The 20,620-nt window shown below is 46.4% G+C and overlaps 1 protein-coding gene across 1 annotated transcript in view; it reads left to right on the top strand.

Annotated features, from left to right (window-relative positions):
- Positions 1-20,620, top strand: part of LOC143788761 (bifunctional heparan sulfate N-deacetylase/N-sulfotransferase 3-like) — a 1,150,054-nt gene that overhangs the window by 179,967 nt on the left and 949,467 nt on the right. The window lies entirely within an intron of this gene.

Genomic DNA, 20,620 nt, shown 5'->3' with positions numbered 1-20,620 from the left:
AGTTGAGGGCAAACACCAGGGAGGGGCAGACACCGTTAGTAGGCCCTAACCACCACCAATTTCTAAAAACACAGCACTTAATGAGAGCCAGAAGGTTGAAGCTCAGCTTTATTCAGTTGAGGACAAACACCAGGGAGGGGCAGACACCGTTAGTAGGCCCTAACCAAAGTTGAAGGCCAAATGCAGTTTAATATCTGATACTATAGGCCGAAAGCCAGAAGGTGGAAGCTCAGCTTTATTCAGTTGAGGACAAACACCAGGTAGGGGCAGACACCGTTAGGAGGCCATAACCAAAGTTGAAGGCCAAATGCAGTTTAATATCTGATACTATAGGCCGAAAGCCAGAAGGTGGAAGCTCAGCTTTATTCACTTGAGGGCAAACACCAGGGAGGGGCAGACACCGTTAGTAGGCCCTAACCACCACCAATTTCTAAAAACACAGCACTTAATGAGAGCCAGAAGGTTGAAGCTCAGCTTTATTCAGTTGAGGACAAACACCAGGCAGGGGCAGACACCGTTAGTAGGCCGTAACCAAAGTTGAAGGCCAAATGCAGATTAATATCTGATACTATAGGCCGAAAGCCAGAAGGTGGAAGCTCAGCTTTATTCAGTTGAGGGCAAACACCAGGGAGGGGCAGACACCGTTAGTAGGCCCTAACCACCACCAATTTCTAAAAACACAGCACTTAATGAGAGCCAGAAGGTTGAAGCTCAGCATTATTCAGTTGAGGACAAATGTCATGATCTCCATGGCCAGAGAACTAGCATAAGCCTATATAGGAACAAGCTCTTGGAAGATGGTAACTGTACTGACCATGAACTAAACCTACCGCACAACTAGAAGTAGCCAGGTAGCATGTCCTACTTTTTATCCCTATATGCCCAGCGCCGGCCGGAGAACTAAATAATGCTAGCAGAGGGAAATATAAGACCTGACTCACCTCTAGAGAAATGCCCAAAAAGGAGACAGAGGCCCCCCACATATATTGGCGGTGATTTTAGATGAAATAACAAACGCAGCAGGAAAATAGTTTTAGCAAATTTGAGGTCCGCTTTCTAGATAGCAGAAGACAGAAAGCACACTTTCATGGTCAGTAGAAAACCCTAACAAAACACCATCCAGAAATTACTTTAGGACTCTGGCATTAACTCATAATACCAGAGTGGCAATTCCTGATCAACAAGAGCTTTCCAGACACAGTAACGAAACTGCAGCTGTGAACTGGAACCAAAAAACAAAAACAAACAAGGACGAAAGTCCAACTTATCTAGTAGATGTCTGGGAGCAGGAACAAGCACAGAGAGGCTTCTGATAACATTGTTGACCGGCAAGCAACTAACAGAGAAGCCAGGTTATATAGCGACACCCAGATCTGATGAGAACAGGTGAACAGGGAAGATGATGACACAAGTTCAATTCCACCAGTAGCCACCGGGGGAGCCCAGAATCCAAATTCACAACAGTACCCCCCCCTCAAGGAGGGGGCACCGAACCCTCACCAGAACCACCAGGGCGATCAGGATGGGCCCTATGAAAGGCACGAACCAGATCGGAGGCATGAACATCAGATGCAGTGACCCAAGAATTATCCTCCTGGCCGTATCCCTTCCACTTGACCAGATACTGGAGTCTCCGTCTGGAAACACGGGAGTCTAGGATTTTCTCCACAACGTACTCCAACTCACCCTCAACCAACACCGGAGCAGGAGGCTCAACGGAAGGCACAACCGGTGCCTCATACCTGCGCAATAACGACCGATGAAAAACGTTATGAATAGAAAAGGATGCAGGGAGGTCTAAACGGAAGGAAACAGGGTTAAGAATCTCCAATATTTTATACGGACCGATGAACCGAGGCTTAAACTTAGGAGAAGAGACCCTCATAGGGACAAAACGAGAAGACAACCACACCAAATCTCCAACACAAAGCCGAGGACCAACACGACGGTGACGGTTGGCAAAAAGCTGAGTCTTTTCCTGGGACAACTTCAAATTGTCCATCACCTGCCCCCAGATATGATGCAATCTCTCCACCACCGCATCCACTCCAGGACAATCCGAGGATTCCACCTGACCGGAGGAAAATCGAGGATGGAACCCCGAATTACAGAAAAACGGGGACACCAAGGTGGCAGAGCTGGCCCGATTATTGAGGGCGAACTCCGCCAATGGCAAAAAAGCAACCCAATCATCCTGGTCAGCAGACACAAAACACCTCAGATATGTCTCCAGGGTCTGATTAGTCCGCTCGGTCTGGCCATTAGTCTGAGGGTGAAAAGCAGACGAAAAAGACAAATCTATGCCCATCCTAGCACAGAATGCCCGCCAAAATCTAGACACAAATTGGGTTCCTCTGTCAGAAACGATATTCTCAGGAATACCATGCAAACGAACAACATTTTGAAAAAACAGGGGAACCAACTCGGAAGAAGAAGGCAATTTGGGCAGGGGAACCAAATGGACCATCTTAGAAAAACGGTCACACACCACCCAGATGACAGACATCTTCTGGGAAACAGGCAGATCTGAAATAAAATCCATCGAGATGTGCGTCCAAGGCCTCTTAGGAATAGGCAAGGGCAACAATAATCCACTAGCCCGAGAACAACAAGGCTTGGCCCGAGCACAAACGTCACAAGACTGCACAAAGCCTCGCACATCTCGTGACAGGGAAGGCCACCAGAAGGATCTTGCCACCAAATCCCTGGTACCAAAAATTCCAGGATGACCTGCCAATGCAGAAGAATGCACCTCAGAGATGACTCTACTGGTCCAATCATCAGGAACAAACAGCCTATCAGGCGGACAACGATCCGGTCTATCCGCCTGAAACTCCTGCAAGGCCCGCCGCAGGTCTGGAGAAACGGCTGACAAAATAACTCCATCCTTAAGGATACCTGTGGGCTCAGAGTTGCCGGGTGAATCAGGCTCAAAACTCCTAGAAAGGGCATCCGCCTTAACATTCTTAGAACCCGGTAGGTATGACACCACAAAATTAAATCGAGAAAAAAATAATGACCAGCGCGCCTGTCTAGGATTCAGGCGCCTGGCGGTCTCAAGATAAATCAAATTTTTGTGGTCAGTCAATACCACCACCTGATGTCTGGCCCCCTCAAGCCAATGGCGCCACTCCTCAAACGCCCACTTCATGGCCAAAAGCTCCCGATTCCCAACATCATAATTCCGCTCAGCGGGCGAAAATTTACGGGAAAAGAAGGCACAAGGCCTCATCACGGAGCAGTCAGAACTTTTCTGCGACAACACTGCCCCAGCTCCGATCTCAGAAGCGTCAACCTCAACCTGAAAAGGAAGAGCCACATCAGGCTGACGCAACACAGGGGCAGAAGAAAAACGGCGCTTAAGCTCCTGAAAGGCCTCCACAGCATCAGGGGACCAATTAGCAACATCAGCACCCTGTCTAGTCAAATCGGTCAATGGCTTAACGACATCCGAAAAACCAGAAATAAATCGACGATAAAAGTTGGCAAAGCCCAAAAATTTCTGAAGACTTTTAAGAGAAGAGGGCTGCGTCCAATCACAAATAGCTTGAACCTTGACAGGATCCATCTCAATGGAAGAGGGAGAAAAAATATATCCCAAAAAGGAAATTCTCTGAACCCCAAAAACGCACTTAGAACCCTTGACACACAGAGAATTAGACCGCAAAACCTGAAAAACCCTCTTAACTTGCTGGACATGAGAGTCCCAGTCATCCGAAAAAATCAGAATATCATCCAGATACACTATCATAAATTTATCCAAAAAATCGCGGAAAATATCATGCATAAAGGACTGGAAGACTGAAGGGGCATTAGAAAGACCAAAAGGCATCACCAAATACTCAAAGTGGCCCTCGGGCGTATTAAATGCGGTTTTCCACTCATCCCCCTGCCTGATCCGCACCAAATTATACGCCCCACGGAGATCAATCTTAGAGAACCACTTGGCCCCCTTTATGCGAGCAAACAAATCAGTCAGCAACGGCAATGGGTATTGATATTTAACCGTGATTTTATTCAAAAGCCGATAATCAATACATGGTCTCAAAGAGCCGTCTTTTTTTGACACAAAGAAAAAACCGGCTCCTAAGGGAGATGACGATGGACGAATATGTCCCTTTTCCAAGGACTCCTTTATATATTCTCGCATAGCAGCATGTTCAGGCACAGACAGATTAAATAAACGACCCTTTGGGTATTTACTACCCGGAATTAAATCTATAGCACAATCGCACTCACGGTGCGGAGGTAGTGAACCCAGCTTGGGTTCTTCAAAGACGTCACGATAATCAGACAGGAACTCAGGGATTTCAGAGGGAATAGATGATGAAATGGAAACCAAAGGTACGTCCCCATGAGTCCCCCTACATCCCCAGCTCAACACAGACATAGCTCTCCAGTCAAGGACTGGGTTGTGAGACTGCAGCCATGGCAATCCTAGCACCAAATCATCATGTAGATTATACAGCACCAGAAAACGAATAGTCTCCTGGTGATCCGGATTAATACGCATAGTTACTTGTGTCCAGTATTGTGCTTTATTATTAGCCAATGGGGTGGAGTCAATCCCCTTCAGAGGAATAAGAGTCTCCAAAGGCTCTAAATCATACCCACAACGATTGGCAAAGGACCAATCCATAAGACTCAAAGCGGCGCCAGAGTCGATATAGGCGTCCGTGGTAATAGATGACAAAGAGCAAATCAGGGTCACAGACAAAATAAATTTAGACTGTAAAGTGCCAATGGAAACGGATTTATCAAGCTTTTTAGTACGCTTAGAGCATGCTGATATAACATGAGTAGAATCCCCACAATAGAAACACAACCCATTTTTCCGTCTAAAATTCTGCCGCTCGCTTCTGGACAGAATTCTATCACACTGCATGCTTTCTGGCGTCTTCTCAGTGGACACCGCCAGATGGTGCACTGGTTTGCGCTCCCGCAGACGCCTATCGATCTGAATGGCCATTGTCATGGACTCATTCAGACCCGCAGGCACAGGGAACCCCACCATAACATCCTTAATGGCATCAGAGAGACCCTCTCTGAAAGTAGCCGCCAAGGCACACTCATTCCACTGAGTAAGCACAGACCATTTACGGAATCTTTGGCAGTAAATTTCAGCTTCATCTTGCCCCTGCGATAGGGACATCAAAGTTTTTTCTGCCTGAAGTTCCAAATGAGGTTCCTCATAGAGCAACCCCAAGGCCAGAAAAAACGCATCCACATTGCGCAACGCAGGATCCCCTGGTGCCAATGAAAAAGCCCAGTCTTGAGGGTCGCCGCGGAGCAAGGAAATCACAATCCCAACCTGCTGTGCAGAGTCTCCAGCAGAACGAGATTTCAGGGACAAAAATAACTTGCAATTATTTCTAAAATTCTGAAAGCCAGATCTATTCCCTGAGAAGAATTCCGGCAAAGGAATTCTCGGCTCTGATACCGGAGCATGAACAACAAAATCTTGCAAACTTTGTACTTTCGTGGCGAGATTATTCAAACCTGCAGTTACACTCTGAAGATCCATTATAGACAGGTGAACACAGAGCCATTCAAAGATTAGAAGGAGAGAGAAAAAAAAGAAAGACTGCAGCATAGACAGACTGGCAAGTGATCCAATTAAGAGCACAAAAAAAAAAAAAAAACTCTCAGCAGACTTCTTATTTCTCTCCTTTCTCAGCCAAGGATTTTAACCCTTTAATGGGCCGGTCAAACTGTCATGATCTCCATGGCCAGAGAACTAGCATAAGCCTATATAGGAACAAGCTCTTGGAAGATGGTAACTGTACTGACCGTGAACTAAACCTACCGCACAACTAGAAGTAGCCAGGTAGCATGTCCTACTTTTTATCCCTATATGCCCAGCGCCGGCCGGAGAACTAAATAATGCTAGCAGAGGGAAATATAAGACCTGACTCACCTCTAGAGAAATGCCCAAAAAGGAGACAGAGGCCCCCCACATATATTGGCGGTGATTTTAGATGAAATAACAAACGCAGCAGGAAAATAGTTTTAGCAAATTTGAGGTCCGCTTTCTAGATAGCAGAAGACAGAAAGCACACTTTCATGGTCAGTAGAAAACCCTAACAAAACACCATCCAGAAATTACTTTAGGACTCTGGCATTAACTCATAATACCAGAGTGGCAATTCCTGATCAACAAGAGCTTTCCAGACACAGTAACGAAACTGCAGCTGTGAACTGGAACCAAAAAACAAAAACAAACAAGGACGAAAGTCCAACTTATCTAGTAGATGTCTGGGAGCAGGAACAAGCACAGAGAGGCTTCTGATAACATTGTTGACCGGCAAGCAACTAACAGAGAAGCCAGGTTATATAGCGACACCCAGATCTGATGAGAACAGGTGAACAGGGAAGATGATGACACAAGTTCAATTCCACCAGTAGCCACCGGGGGAGCCCAGAATCCAAATTCACAACAGACAAACACCACGGAGGGGCAGACACCGTTAGTAGGCCGTAACCAAAGTTGAAGGCCAAATGCAGTTTAACATCTGATACTATAGGCCGAAAGCCAGAAGGTGGAAGCTCAGCTTTATTCAGTTGAGGACAAACACCAGGCAGGGGCAGACACCGTTAGTAGGCCATAACCAAAGTTGAAGGCCAAATGCAGTTTAATATCTGATACTATAGGCCGAAAGCCAGAAGGTGGAAGCTCAGCTTTATTCAGTTGAGGGCAAACACCAGGGAGGGGCAGACACCCTTAGTAGGCCCCAACCACCACCAATTTCTAAAAACACAGCACTAAATGAGAGCCAGAAGGTTGAAGCTCAGCTTTAGTCAGTTGAGGACAAACACCAGGGAGGGGCAGACACCGTTAGTAGGCCGTAACCAAAGTTGAAGGCCAAATGCAGTTTAATATCTGATACTATAGGCCGAAAGCCAGAAGGTGGAAGCTCAGCTTTATTCAGTTGAGGGCAAACACCAGGGAGGGGCAGACACCGTTAGTAGGCCCTAACCACCACCAATTGTTAAAAACACAGCACTTAATGAGAGCCAGAAGGTTGAAGCTCAGCTTTATTCAGTTGAGGACAAACACCAGGGAGGGGCAGACACCGTTAGTAGGCCGTAACCAAAGTTGAAGGCCAAATGCAGTTTAATATCTGATACTATAGGCCGAAAGCCAGAAGGTAGAAGCTCAGCTTTATTCAGTTGAGGGCAAACACCAGGGAGGGGCAGACACCGTTAGTAGGCCCTAACCACCACCAATTTTTAAAAACACAGCACTTAATGAGAGCCAGAAGGTTGAAGCTCAGCTTTATTCAGTTGAGGACAAACACCAGGCAGGGGCAGACACCGTTAGTAGGCCGTAACCAAAGTTGAAGGCCAAATGCAGTTTAATATCTGATACTATAGGCCGAAAGCCAGAAGGTGGAAGCTCAGCTTTTTTCAGTTGAGGGCAAACACCTGGGAGGAGCAGACACCGTTAGTAGGCCCTAACCACCACCAATTTTTAAAAACAAAGCACTTAATGAGAGCCAGAAGGTTGAAGCTCAGCTTTATTCAGTTGAGGACAAACACCAGGGAGGGGCAGACACCGTTAGTAGGCCGTAACCAAAGTTGAAGGCCAAATGCAGTTTAATATTTGATACTATAGGCCGAAAGCCAGAAGGTGGAAGCTCAGCTTTATTCAGTTGAGGGCAAACACCAGGGAGGGGCAGACACCGTTAGTAGGCCCTAACCACCAATTTTTAAAAACACAGCACTTAATGAGAGCCAGAAGGTTGAAGCTCAGCTTTATTCAGTTGAGGACAAACACCAGGCAGGGGCAGACACCGTTAGTAGGCCGTAACCAAAGTTGAAGGCCAAATGCAGTTTAATTTCTGATACTATAGGCCGAAAGCCAGAAGGTGGAAGCTCCGATTTAGACAGTGGAGGACAATTTGAATTAGGGACTGCAGACAGACTTAGTAGGCTGTCCCCTGTGGACCATGCATCCACCACATTAACCCATTGCGCCTTAATGGACACGTAATCTTCCGTGGCCATGCCTACAGGTCGATGCGTCTGTTGTCAGGTGCACCTTTGTACTCACAGATTGCCAGAGTGCATGGACAATGCGGTCTTTTACATGCTGGTGGAGGGTTGGGATGGCTTTTCTCGCAAAAGAAGTGTCGACTGGTTAGCTTGTAGCGTGGTACAGCGTAGTCCATCATGGCCTTATTAATAGTAAATAAAATATATAACTAGGCTCTATGAACTTTTAAATAGGTTCCAGGGGTACACGGGCAGCATTGGTGAGGTCAGTGGAGGAGTATTGCAAGTAGGGGCCGCAGACAGGCTAACAAAGGCCTAAAATAACAAACAATAGGCAGACATGGCAGTTTTAAATCGGTTACATGGATACGCAGGCAGGCAGTAGGGTTGAGCGAAACGGGTCGTTCATTTTCAAAAGTCGCTGACTTTTGGCAAAGTCGGGTTTCATGAAACCCGATCCGACCCCTGTGCGGGGTTGGCCATGCGGTACGCGACTTTCGCGCCAAAGTCGCATTTCAATGACGCGAAAAGCGCCATTTCTCAGCCAATGAAGGTGAACGCAGAGTGTGGGCAGTGTGATGACATAGGTCCTGGTCCCCACCATCTTAGAGAAGGGCATTGCAGTGATTGGCTTGCTGTCTGCGGCGTCACAGGGGCTATAAAGGGGCGTTCCCGCCGACCGCCATCTCACTGCTGCTGATCTGAGCTTAGGGAGAGGTTGCTGCCGCTTCGTCAGAAGCAGGGATAGCGTTAGGCAGGGTCCATTAACCACCAAACCGCTTGTGCTGTAGCGATTTCCACTGTCCAACACCACCTTCGGTGTGCAGGGACAGTGGAAGCTACATTTTTTTTTTCCTCAGCGCTGTAGCTCATTGGGCTGCCCTAGAAGGCTCCCTGATAGCTGCGTTGCTTTGTGTACGCCACTGTGCAAACCAACTGCTTTTTTCAAAGCACAAATCCTCTTGTTCCTTCCTTTCTGCACAGCTATCTTTTTTGTTTGTCCACACTTTTTATTTAATTTGTGCATCAGTCCACTCCTTATTGCTGCCTGCCATACCTGGTTGGGATTACTGCAGGGAGATAGTAATTGTAGGACAGTCCCTGTTTTTTTTTTGTTTTTTTTTGTGGGAGATTAAGATTGGCATTTCTGCTAGAGTGCCATCCCTGTGTGTGCCATCTCTCACTCAGTGGGCCATAGAAAGCCTATTAATTTTTTTGCTTGATTTGGGTTCTAAAATCTACCTGAAAAAAAATCACTACATCAATCAGTGGGAGAAAAATATTGGACTCAGGGCTTGTGTGCCACTCCTGACTCCTGTGTGTGCCATCTCTCACTCAGTGGGCCATAGAAAGCCTATTATTTTTTTGCTTGATTTGGGTTCTAAAATCTACATGAAAAAAAATCACTACATCAATCATTGGGAGAAAAATATTGGCCTCAGGGCTTGTGTGCCACTCCTGACTCCTGTGTGTTCCATCTCTCACTCAGTGGGCCATAGAAAGCCTTTTTTTTATTATTTGGTTTCTAAATTGTCCCTGAAAAAAATCATTTTATCTTATTTGGTTTCTAAAGTCTCCCTGAAAAAAAAAAAAAATTAAAACAGTGGGAGATTAATATTGCCCTTTCTGCTTGTGTGCCAGTCTTGACTCCTGGGTGTGCCATCTCTCTCTCTCAAATTGTGGGCCATAGAAAGCCTATTAATTTTTTTGCTTGATTTGGGTTCTAAAATCTACCTGAAAAAAAATCACTACATCAATCAGTGGGAGAAAAATATTAGACTCAGGGCTTGTGTGCCACTCCTGACTCCTGTGTGTGCCATCTCTCACTCAGTGGGCCATAGAAAGCCTATTAATTTTTTTGCTTGATTTGGGTTCTAAAATCTACCTGAAAAAAAATCACTACATCAATCATTGGGAGAAAAATATTGGCCTCAGGGCTTGTGTGCCACTCCTGACTCCTGTGTGTGCCATCTCTCACTCAGTGGGCCATAGAAAGCCTATTAATTTTTTTGCTTGATTTGGGTTCTAAAATCTACCTGAAAAAAAATCACTACATCAATCAGTGGGAGAAAAATATTGGACTCAGGGCTTGTGTGCCACTCCTGACTCCTGTGTGTGCCATCTCTCACTCAGTGGGCCATAGAAAGCCTATTAATTTTTTTGCTTGATTTGGGTTCTAAAATCTACCTGAAAAAAAATCACTACATCAATCATTGGGAGAAAAATATTGGCCTCAGGGCTTGTGTGCCACTCCTGACTCCTGTGTGTGCCATCTCTCACTCAGTGGGCCATAGAAAGCCTATTAATTTTTTTGCTTGATTTGGGTTCTAAAATCTACCTGAAAAAAAATCACTACATCAATCAGTGGGAGAAAAATATTGGACTCAGGGCTTGTGTGCCACTCCTGACTCCTGTGTGTGCCATCTCTCACTCAGTGGGCCATAGAAAGCCTATTAATTTTTTTGCTTGATTTGGGTTCTAAAATCTACCTGAAAAAAAATCACTACATCAATCATTGGGAGAAAAATATTGGCCTCAGGGCTTGTGTGCCACTCCTGACTCCTGTGTGTGCCATCTCTCACTCAGTGGGCCATAGAAAGCCTTTTTTTATTATTATTATTTGGTTTCTAAATTGTCCCTGAAAAAAATCATTTTATCTTATTTGGTTTCTAAAGTCTCCCTGAAAAAAAAAAAAAATTAAACAGTGGGAGATTAATATTGCCCTTTCTGCTTGTGTGCCAGTCTTGACTCCTGGGTGTGCCATCTCTCTCTCTCAAATTGTGGGCCATAGAAAGCCTATTAATTTTTTTGCTTGATTTGGGTTCTAAAATCTACCTGAAAAAAAATCACTACATCAATCATTGGGAGAAAATTATTGGCCTCAGGGCTTGTGTGCCACTCCTGACTCCTGTGTGTGCCATCTCTCACTCAGTGGGCCATAGAAAGCCTATTAATTTTTTTGCTTGATTTGGGTTCTAAAATCTACCTGAAAAAAAATCACTACATCAATCATTGGGAGAAAAATATTGGCCTCAGGGCTTGTGTGCCACTCCTGACTCCTGTGTGTGCCATCTCTCACTCAGTGGGCCATAGAAAGCCTATTAATTTTTTTGCTTGATTTGGGTTCTAAAATCTACCTGAAAAAAAATCACTACATCAATCATTGGGAGAAAAATATTGGCCTCAGGGCTTGTGTGCCACTCCTGACTCCTGTGTGTGCAATCTCTCACTCAGTGGGCCATAGAAAGCCTTTTTTTTATTATTATTTGGTTTCTAAATTGTCCCTGAAAAAAATCATTTTATCTTATTTGGTTTCTAAAGTCTCCCTGAAAAAAAAAAAATTTAAACAGTGGGAGATTAATATTGCCCTTTCTGCTTGTGTGCCAGTCTTGACTCCTGGGTGTGCCATCTCTCTCTCTCAAATTGTGGGCCATAGAAAGCCTATTAATTTTTTTGCTTGATTTGGGTTCTAAAATCTACCTGAAAAAAATCACTACATCAATCATTGGGAGAAAAATATTGGCCTCAGGGCTTGTGTGCCACTCCTGACTCCTGTGTGTGCCATCTCTCACTCAGTGGGCCATAGAAAGCCTATTAATTTTTTTGCTTGATTTGGGTTCTAAAATCTACCTGAAAAAAAATCACTACATCAATCATTGGGAGAAAAATATTGGCCTCAGGGCTTGTGTGCCACTCCTGACTCCTGTGTGTGCCATCTCTCACTCAGTTGGGCCATAGAAAGCCTTTTTTTTATTATTATTTGGTTTCTAAATTGTCCCTGAAAAAAATCATTTTATCTTATTTGGTTTCTAAAGTCTCCCTGAAAAAAAAAAAAATTAAAACAGTGGGAGATTAATATTGCCCTTTCTGCTTGTGTGCCAGTCTTGACTCCTGGGTGTGCCATCTCTCTCTCTCAAATTGTGAGCCATAGAAAGCCTATTAATTTTATTGCTTGATTTGGGTTCTAAAATCTACCTGAAAAAAAATCACTACATCAATCAGTGGGAGAAAAATATTGGACTCAGGGCTTGTGTGCCACTCCTGACTCCTGTGTGTGCCATCTCTCACTCAGTGGGCCATAGAAAGCCTATTAATTTTTTTGCTTGATTTGGGTTCTAAAATCTACCTGAAAAAAAATCACTACATCAATCATTGGGAGAAAAATATTGGCCTCAGGGCTTGTGTGCCACTCCTGACTCCTGTGTGTGCCATCTCTCACTCAGTGGGCCATAGAAAGCCTATTAATTTTTTTGCTTGATTTGGGTTCTAAAATCTACCTGAAAAAAAATCACTACATCAATCAGTGGGAGAAAAATATTGGACTCAGGGCTTGTGTGCCACTCCTGACTCCTGTGTGTGCCATCTCTAACTCAGTGGGCCATAGAAAGCCTTTTTTTTATTATTTGGTTTCTAAATTGTCCCTGAAAAAATCATTTTATCTTATTTGGTTTCTAAAGTCTCCCTGAAAAAAAAAAAAAATAGGTGGGAGATTAATATTGACATTTGTGCTTGAGTGACAGTCCTGCGTGTGTGGCATCTCTGTGATTTGGTGCCACAGAAAACAGAGTGTGTAACATTGGGCCTGATTTTCCTTGTGGTCTCACCAACCTGTAAAGGGATATTGAAATCATACTGAAGTTATAGCTCACCGTGTAAGTTGTTTGACAGCAACAAATAAAGTTACTTTGGTTAAGTTTTTAAAACAATGAGGAAGTCTTGTGCAAGAGGTCGTGGCCGTGGGCGTTCATTGTCAGCTGGTAATGATGGTAGTGGTAGTGGAGCATCAGGTGGTCGTGGGGATAAAAATATTCCACCTAAGTCTGGAGCTGTGGAGCCAGGTTCGTTGTCTGGCTACACAAGGCCTCGAACGCTCTCTTTTCTGGGAGTAGGAAAACCGCTTTTAAAGCCGGAGCAGCAACAGCAAGTTTTGGCTTACCTTGCAGACTCAGCCTCTAGCTCTTTTGCCTCCTCTTCTGAAACTGGTAAATGTAAAAACAGCGCGTCGCTTGTGGATGTTCACGGTCAGGGACAAGTCGCTTCCTTGTCCTCTTCAGCAAAAACAACAACAGAGAGAAGGATGCAGCAGGCGACACAACGGGTTACTCCATGGAGCTCTTTACACATACCGTCCCTGGCTTAGAAAGTGAAACACTTAACAGGCCATGCCCATTACAAGTAGATTCTGACATGGAGTGCACTGATGCACAGCCACAGCCAGAGTACTATGCTGCTCCTTTGACTCAGACCACAACATTGCCCTCTCAGGGTACTGATCCACAATCAGACCCTGATGAGACTATGTTGCCCCGCCACGAACGCTATACCACCGACCGACATGGTGACACAGACGAAGTTGCACACGAGCTCGAAGAGGAGGTAATAGATGACCCAGTTGTTGACCCCGATTGGCAGCCATTGGGGGAACAGAGTGCAGGCGGCAGTAGTTCAGAAGCGGAGGTGGAGGAGGGGCCGCAGCAGGCATCAACATCGCAACAGGTTCCATCTGCCGGTCCCGTATCTGGGCCAAAACGCGTGTCAAAGCCAAAACCTGTTGGAGGACAGCGTGGCCATCCGGTTAAAGCTCAGTCTGCAATCCCTGAAAAGGGATCCGATGCTAGGAAGAGTGCAGTCTGGCATTTTTTTAAATAACATCCAATTGATCAGCGCAAAGTCATCTGTCAAAAATGTTCAACTAGCTTAAGCAGAGGTCAGAATCTGAAAAGTCTCAATACTAGTTGCATGCATAGACACTTAACCACCATGCATTTTCAAGCCTGGACTAACTACCAAACGTCCCTTAAGGTTGTAGCACCCTCGGCCAATGAAGCTAGTCAGCAACGCAACATCCCTTCCGTCACTGTAAGGCCACCATTTTCCGCACCACCGGCAGTATCTGTGCAGGTTTCTTTGCCAGCCAAAAGCAGTCAGGGTCAGGGAATCACCAGTTTTGTAGGAGGAAATATTGCATCTAGGGCACGGAAACAATACCGTCTCCAATCGTCTCTCAGTCTGCCATGTCCACCGGCACACCCGAAAGTTCCACGATCTCCATCTCTCCAGTCCAGCTCACCCTACATGAGACTCTGGTTAGAAAAAGGAAGTACTTATCCTCGCATCCGCGTACACAGGGTTTTAACGCCCACATAGCTAGATTAATCTCGTTAGAGATGATGCCCTACCGGTTAGTTGAAAGCGAAGCTTTCAAAGTCCTGATGGAGTACGCTGAACCACGATACGAGCTACCCAGTCGACACTTTTTTTCAAGAAAAGCCATCCCAGCCCTGCACCAGCATGTTAAACAGCGCATCGTCCATGCACTCAGGCAATCTGTGAGTACAAAGGTGCACCTGACTACAGATGCATGGACCAGTAGGCATGGCCAGGGACGTTATGTGTCCATCACGGCACACTGGGTGAATGTGGTGGATGCAGAGTCCACAGGGGACATCAATTTCGGGACAGTTGTGCCTAGCCCACGGTCTAGGAAACAGTTGGCTGTAGGCGTTCGCACCCCCTCCTCCTCCTCCTCGTCCTCCTGCAGAAGGAGACTGCACAGACCGCAGTCGGCCAACCACTCCATCGGCAGATGACACTGTTGCACACCAGTTGTCCCATTATGGGCCAGCTACTGGCAAGCGTCAGCAGGCTGTATTGGCTATGAAGTGTTTGGGCGACAACAGACACACCGCGGAAGTTCTGTCTGAGTTCTTGCAACAAGAAACGCAGTCATGGCTGGGCACAGTAGATCTTGAGGCAGGCAAGGTAGTGAGTGATAACGGAAGGAATTTCATGGCTGCCATCTCCCTTTCCCAACTGAAACACATTCCTTGCCTGGCTCACACCTTAAACCTGGTGGTGCAGTGCTTATTGAAAACTTATCCTGGGTTCTCCGACCTGCTCCTCAAAGTGCGTGGACTTTGCTCGCATATCCGACGTTCGCCTGTACACTCCAGCCGTATGCAGACCTATCAGCGGTCATTGAACCTTCCCCAGCATCGCCTAATCATAGACGTTGCAACAAGGTGGAACTCAACACTGCACATGCTTCAGAGACTGTGCCAACAGAGGCGGGTTGTTATGTTTTTGTGGGAGGATACACATACACGGGCAGGCAGTAGGATGGCAGACATGGAGTTGTCAGGTGTGAAGTGGTCGAAGATACAAGACATGTGTCAAGTCCTTCAGTGTTTTGAGGAATGCACACGGCTGGTTAGTGCAGACAACGCCATAATAAGCATGAGCATCCCCCTAATGTGTCTGCTGATGCAAAGTTTGACGCACATAAAGGATCAGGCGTCTGCACCAGAGGAAGAGGAAAGCCTTGATGACAGTCAGCCATTGTCTGGTCAGGGCAGTGTACAGGACGAGGTAGCGGGCGAAGAGGAGGTGGAGGATGAGGAGGATGATGGGGATGAGTATATTTTTAATGCGGAAGCTTTCCCGGGGGCACTGGAAATTGGTTGCGTGGCAAGGACGGGTTCTGGTTTTTTGAGGGGCACAAGTGACGTAGATTTGCCTGAAACTGCCCCTCAACCAATCACAACCGTAGATTTGACAACTGGAACTTTGGCCCACATGGCGGATTATGCCTTACGTATCCTAAAAAGGGACACACGCATTACGAAAATGATGAACGATGACGATTACTGGTTGGCCTGCCTCCTTGATCCACGCTATAAAGGCAAATTGCAAAATATTATGCCACATGAGAACTTGGAACTAATATTAGCAACCAAACAATCAACTCTTGTTGACCGTTTGCTTCAGGCCTTCCCAGCACACAGCGCACGTGATCGTTCTCACACGAGCTCCAGGGGGCAGCAGACTAGGAGTGTTAGAGGTGCACACATCAGAAGTGGCGTTGGACAGAGGGGTTTTCTGACCAGGTTGTGGAGTGATTTTGCTATGACCGCAGACAGGACAGGTACTGCTGCATCAATTGAAAGTGACAGGAGACAACATTTGTCCAGTATGGTTACTAACTATTTTTCATCCCTTATCAATGTTCTCCCTCAACCGTCATTCCCATTTGATTACTGGGCATCAAAATTAGACACCTGGCCAGAATTGGCAGAATATGCATTGCAGGAGCTTGCTTGCCCGGCAGCAAGTGTCCTATCAGAAAGAGTATTCAGTGCTGCAGGTTCAATATTAACTGAAAAAAGGACTCGTCTGGCTACCCAAAATGTTGATGATCTAACATTCATTAAAATGAACCACAACTGGATTTCGAAATCTTTTGCCCCACCTTGCCCGGCCGACACCTAGCTTTCCTATGAAAAGCTGTTGCCTGTGGACTACTGTGAATTACTTTTCTAATGTCTAATTTGCTGCAGCTGATTGTCCAGCATACGACATGTTTACACCTCCCTAAATGGCCAAACTCCCCACACGGGGCCGTGGTATCGCGACTTGGCGCAAGCACCCGTGAGACTGCTGTTTGTCTGAAGAGGTGGGTGTGATCGCTTTTGGTCGACGGCATTGCTACTGGGTCCCTCATAGTACAATAAAGTGTCTCTGGCGGTGGTGGTGCTCACCCAACGTCAGACACACTGTTGTAACATGAGGGGCCCTGGGCCTGTACCACCGGCCACAAGAGAGTTCACCCACCCCCAGGTCAAACATTGCTCTACCACTTCCACAGTTATCTCTCACACTTCCACCAATGTTTAGTCTATGCGCTGACATCCTTCCATACCTGCCACTGACAATACCATTGTGTTGACATGTATGATGGTACTTAACATAGACAGGGGCAGTGTCCTCTATTTACCACAGTAAATACTTTGCGCTAAATTAGTCGGTCTGAAACAACGCAGAGGATCCCACCCCTGAACCTAATGATTGCACCCTTTAGTGTTTTTGTTTTGTTTTAATGCGAGACATTCACATTTATTTGTTGTTTTGGACTACTAACTGGCAGACACTCATTACAATCGGCCTCCGTTGACCAGACCACTGCTGCCCGTGTCCCCCTGGAACCAATTATAAAGTGCCTACAGCCAGCCCATTTTATTATGTTAGGCCTTGGAAGCCTGTCTGCGGTCCCTCCTTCCACTAGGCCTCCACTGACCTGACCACTGCTGCCCGTGTACCCCTGGAACCAATTATAAAGTGCCTACAGCCAGCCCATTTTATTATGTTAGGCCTTCGAAGCCTGTCTGCGGTCCCTCCTTCCACTAGGCCTCCACTGACCTGACCACTGCTGCCCGTGTCCCCCTGGAACCAATTATAAAGTGCCTACAGCCAGCCCATTTTATTATGTTAGGCCTTCGAAGCCTGTCTGCGGTCCCTCCTTCCACTAGGCCTCCACTGACCTGACCACTGCTGCCCGTGTCCCCCTGGAACCAACTATAAAGTGCCTACAGCCAGCCCATTTTATTATGTTAGGCCTTCGAAGCCTGTCTGCGGTCCCTCCTTCCACTAGGCCTCCACTGACCTGACCACTGCTGCCCGTGTCCCCCTGGAACCAATTATAAAGTGCCTACAGCCAGCCCATTTTATTATGTTAGGCCTTCGAAGCCTGTCTGCGGTCCCTCCTTCCACTAGGCCTCCACTGACCTGACCACTGCTGCACGTGTCCCCCTGGAACCAATTATAAAGTGCCTACAGCCAGCCCATTTTATTATGTTAGGCCTTGGAAGCCTGTTTGCGGTCCCTCCTTCCACTAGGCCTCCACTGACCTGACCACTGCTGCCCGTGTACCCCTGGAACCTATTTTACAGTGCATAGAGCCTATTTTTTTATTTTATTTAATATTAATAAAGCCATGATGGACTACGCTGTACCACGCTATGAGCTACCCAGTTGACAATTCTTTTGCGAGAAAAGCCATCCCACCCCTCCACCAGCATGTTAAAGACCACATTGTCCTTTCATTCTGTCAATCTGTGAGTCCAAAGGTACACCTGACAACAGACACATGGAGCGGTAGGCATGGCCACGGAAGGTTACGTGTCCTTTGTGGCGCAATGGGTTAATGTATTGGATGCATGGTCCACACAGGGGACAGCCTGGTAAGTCTGTCTGCAGTCCCTAATTCAAGTTGTCCTCAACTGAACAAAGCTGAGCTTCCACCTTCTGGCGCTCTTTAAGTGCTGTGTTTTTAAAAATAGGTGGTTATGGGCCTACTAACGGTGTCTGCCCCTGCCTGGTGTTGTCCTCAACTGAATAAAGCTGAGCTTCTACCTTCTGGCTCTGATTAAGCTTTTTTTTTTTTTTTTTTAATTGCTGGATGGGGCCTAATACCTCTGTTTGCTGCTCCCTGGTGTTTGTCCTCAACTGAATAAAGCTGAGCTTCTACCTTCTGGCTCTCATTAAGTGCTGTTTTTTAAAAGATTGGTGGTTCCGGCCTACTAACGGTGCCTGCCCCTGCCTGGTGTTGTCCTCAACTGAACAAAGCTGAGCTTCCACCTTCTGGCTCTCTTTAAGCGCTGTGTTTTTAAAAATAGGTGGTTATGGGCCTACTAACGGTGTCTGCCCCTCCCTGGTGTTGTCCTCAACTGAATAAAGCTGAGCTTCTACCTTCTGGCTCTCATTAAGTGCTGTTTTTTAAAAGATTGGTGGTTCCGGCCTACTAACAGTGCCTGCCCCTGCCTGGTGTTGTCCTCAACTGAATAAAGCTGAGCTTCTACCTTCTGGCTCTGATTAAGCTTTTTTTTTTTTTTTTTAATTGCTGGATGGGGCCTAATACCTCTGTTTGCTGCTCCCTGGTGTTTGTCCTCAACTGAATAAAGCTGAGCTTCTACCTTCTGGCTCTCATTAAGTGCTGTTTTTTAAAAGATTGGTGGTTCCGGCCTACTAACGGTGCCTGCCCCTGCCTGGTGTTGTCCTCAACTGAACAAAGCTGAGCTTCCACCTTATGGCTCTCTTTAAGTGCTGTGTTTTTAAAAATAGGTGGTTATGGGCCTACTAACGGTGTCTGCCCCTCCCTGGTGTTGTCCTCAACTGAATTAAGCTGAGCTTCTACCTTCTGGCTCTGATTAAGCTTTTTTTTTTTTTTTATTGCTGGATGGGGCCTAATACCTCTGTTTGCTGCTCCCTGGTGTTTGTCCTCAACTGAATAAAGCTGAGCTTCTACCTTCTGGCTCTCATTAAGTGCTGTTTTTTAAAAGATTGGTGTTTCCGGCCTACTAACGGTGCCTGCCCCTGCCTGGTGTTGTCCTCAACTGTATAAAGCTGAGCTTCTACCTTCTGGCTCTGATTAAGCTTTTTTTTTTTTTTTTTTATTGCTGGATGGGGCCTAGTACCTCTGTTTGCTGCTCCCTGGTGTTTGTCCTCAACTGAATAAAGCTGAGCTTCTACCTTCTGGCTCTCATTAAGTGCTGTTTTTTAAAAGATTGGTGGTTCCGGCCTACTAACGGTGTCTGCCCCTGCCTGGTGTTGTCCTCAACTGAACAAAGCTGAGCTTCCACCTTCTGGCTCTCTTTAAGTGCTGTGTTTTTAAAAATAGGTGGTTATGGGCCTACTAACGGTGTCTGCCCCTGCCTGTTGTTGTCCTCAACTGAATAAAGCTGAGCTTCTACCTTCTGGCTTTTGGCCTACAGTAGCAAATATTAAACTGCCTTTGGCCTATTAGTGTGTTTGGGCCCTTAAAACAGTGTCTGCTGCTCCTGGGTTTGCTACTCCACTCAACAAAGCAATGCCGCCTGTTTAGTCCTGTTACCAATTTTGAACTGCATTTAGCCTACTTTATTCTTTGGCCCTATATCTGTTTCCTCCTCATCCTGCCCATTCCCCAGCCACTGCTAGATGAGTCTGCTGGTACATTGAACTAGGCCACTACATTCCCCTTGCACTCTACACAGCCAGAATCTGACCCTGCTGAAAGTAAGGTTCCCCTTCCCGCATGTTATACCACCTTACACAGGGACAAAGAGGAAGGTGCAGATGAAAGTGCAGGTTCCTTCATCAGGTGGGGGGGGCATACTCGTTGGCGACGTCACTGGCACAGGGCCCCTCAGAGTACGCAAAAGTGTCGCTGCTGGTGGGAGGCGCCCCCGCCGTGCAAACACACCGCTGTACTTTGAGGGGCCCTGTGCCAGTGCCAATGCCAACGAGGGGGCCTCCCTGCTTGCTTAGGATCACAGCATCTGCAAACTTGACATACTTACCTCTCACTGCTCCACCGCCGTGACGTAGTCCACGTTTCCTGGGCCCACTAAAAGCTTGAACCAGCCCTACCCTCCACAACTTTTGCAAAATGACCCCCAAGTTCCAATGCCCAACTATTATTATAAAGTTAATTAAGATTGACAAGCTTCAGAAACAAGAGTGGATGTTTTTGGCATTAAAATGGGCACTGTAGGTGTTTTCCTGGCCTCCACTCACTGCCGACTATGCTTCTCCATTGACTTGCATTGGGTTTCGTGTTTCGGTCGATCCCCGACTTTTAGCGATAATCGGCCGACTGCACTCGACTCGACTCTGGACAAAGTCGGGTTTCACAAAACCCGACTCGACCTTAAAAAAATGAAAGTCACTCAACCCTAGCAGGCAGCATTGTGGTCAGTGGAGGAGTATTGCAAGTAGGGGCCGCAGACAGGCTATCAAAGGCCTAAAATAACAAACAATAGGCAGGCATGGCAGTTTTAAATCGGTTACATGGATACACAGGCAGGCACTC

Source organism: Ranitomeya variabilis, chromosome 1 (assembly GCF_051348905.1).
Source record: "Ranitomeya variabilis isolate aRanVar5 chromosome 1, aRanVar5.hap1, whole genome shotgun sequence".
NCBI lineage: Eukaryota > Metazoa > Chordata > Amphibia > Anura > Dendrobatidae > Ranitomeya > Ranitomeya variabilis.
This window is presented reverse-complemented; position numbering and strand designations above follow the sequence as displayed.